The sequence below is a fragment of the Cebus imitator genome, unplaced genomic scaffold (genome assembly GCF_001604975.1).
Source record: "Cebus imitator isolate Cc_AM_T3 unplaced genomic scaffold, Cebus_imitator-1.0 Scaffold52, whole genome shotgun sequence".
In the NCBI taxonomy this organism is placed as follows: Eukaryota; Metazoa; Chordata; class Mammalia; order Primates; family Cebidae; genus Cebus; species Cebus imitator.
The window spans coordinates 1,430,152-1,431,849 of record NW_016107367.1 but is presented as its reverse complement, the minus strand read 5'-3'; the positions used below and the strand labels follow the sequence as shown (position 1 = coordinate 1,431,849).

General features: G+C 46.2%; 1 protein-coding gene and 1 pseudogene across 1 annotated transcript in view; one reads left to right on the top strand and one right to left on the bottom strand.

The window, feature by feature from the left end:
- The window catches only part of DYNC1H1 (dynein cytoplasmic 1 heavy chain 1), an 88,130-nt gene that overhangs the window by 4,743 nt on the left and 81,689 nt on the right, over nucleotides 1-1,698 (top strand). The gene's annotated exons all lie outside the window — the stretch shown is intronic.
- Nucleotides 546-1,329, bottom strand: LOC119471154 (annotated as a pseudogene).

Sequence of the window (1,698 nt, the reverse complement as noted above, 5' to 3'; positions counted from 1 at the left end):
TTTTTTTTTTTTTTTTTTTTGAGATGGAGTCTCTCTCTGTCGCCAGGCTGGAGTGCAGTGGCATGATCTCAGCTCACTGTAGCCCCGGACCCCTGGGTTCAAGCGATTCTCCTGCCTCAGCTTCTTAAGTAGCTAGGACTACAGGTGCTCGCCACCATGTCCAGCAAATTTTGTATTTTTAGTAGAGACAGGGTTTCACCATGTTGGCCAGGATGATCTTGATCTCTGACCTTGCAGTCTGTCTGCCTTGTCCTCCCAAAGTGCTGGGATTACAGGTGTAAGCCACCATGCCCCGCTGCGTGTGTGTGTGTGTGTGTGTGTTTATGTGTGTGTGTGCCCCACTGTGTGTGTGTGTTTATGTGTGTGTGCCCCACCGTGTGTGTGTGTGTTTATGTGTATGTGTACCTCACTGTGTGTGTGTGTGTGTGTGTGTTTATGTGTGTGTGTGCCCCGCCGTGTGCGTGTATGTGTGTGTGTAACTGTCCAGTGTTTGAGACTTGGAATTTTTTTTCTTTCCTGAGACAGGGTCTCACTGTTGCCCAGATTGGAGTGCAGTGGCATGATCTCGGCTCACCGCATCCTCAACTTCCTGTACTCAAGTCATACACCCATCTCACCTCCCAAGTAGCTGGGACTACGGGCACACACCGCCATGCCTGGCTCAGTTTTGTATTTTTTGTAGAGGCAGGGTCTCCACATGGTGCCCAGGCTGGCTTGAACTTCTTGGACTCAGTGATCCTGCTACCTCAGCCTCCCAAAGTGCTGGGATTGCAGGCATGAGCCATCACATCCAGCCTGAGGATTTAATTCTAAAGGATGAAGAAATGTAGTTTCATCAATGTAATCTCTAACACAACATATCAACATGATGTCATGCATTTCGAGGAGAAGTATTTCCTGGTTAAGTGGAAAATTGTGCTAATGGTTTCTGGAAGACGTTCTTTCTAAAGCAGCTTTATAGTGAAACATTTTATTTAGAAATATGGACCTTCTTTCTTCAGTTTACTGTAATCCACATTCACTGAATAGAACTTGTATTGATCCCTGTGACCTAGTTTGTTTTAGGGCTCTCAGTTATTCTTTCTGTCCCAAGATCTGGATTGAACAATGCCAGTTGCAGGCCATACAGTGTTGCTCCAGGCCATACAGTACCTCCAGCTCCAGCAGACACAAAGCAGGGGATCAGATTCAGCTGCTGCTTGGCCTGACCAAAGATCTGACAGCGCTTGTTTGCAGCAGGGGCCTCCAGTTTGAAAGGAGAGAACAAACCTAGCTACCAGGCTCTGGACTCAGTGGTATTCGCACATCAGCGAGGTTCTTACTGCCCATGCTGTCACACTGTGGGTGGGGCCTGCACCCTTTATAGGATACACCGTCTGCAGCAAGATAAGTTTGAATGTGCAGTGTAGTGTAGTAAATTTATGAAATTTATGTACAGCACAGGGAAAACAGTTACCACTTCTTTTTAAAAAGTAAACATGAATGGAAATTGCGTGTCAGTGTTGGAGAATGTCAGGTTGGGAGCAGCGGGAGAGGATTAGTCCAGCCCTCATATTTCATGAATGAGGAAACCAGAACCCTAGGATTTTAAGACGCAGTTGGGAAAAGGATGTTCTAAGGAGGATTCTGAAACCTAAAAACTCATCTCTGCAGTGCCTTGGTGTCCATTAAAATGGGAGTGTTTGTTTTAATCTATTT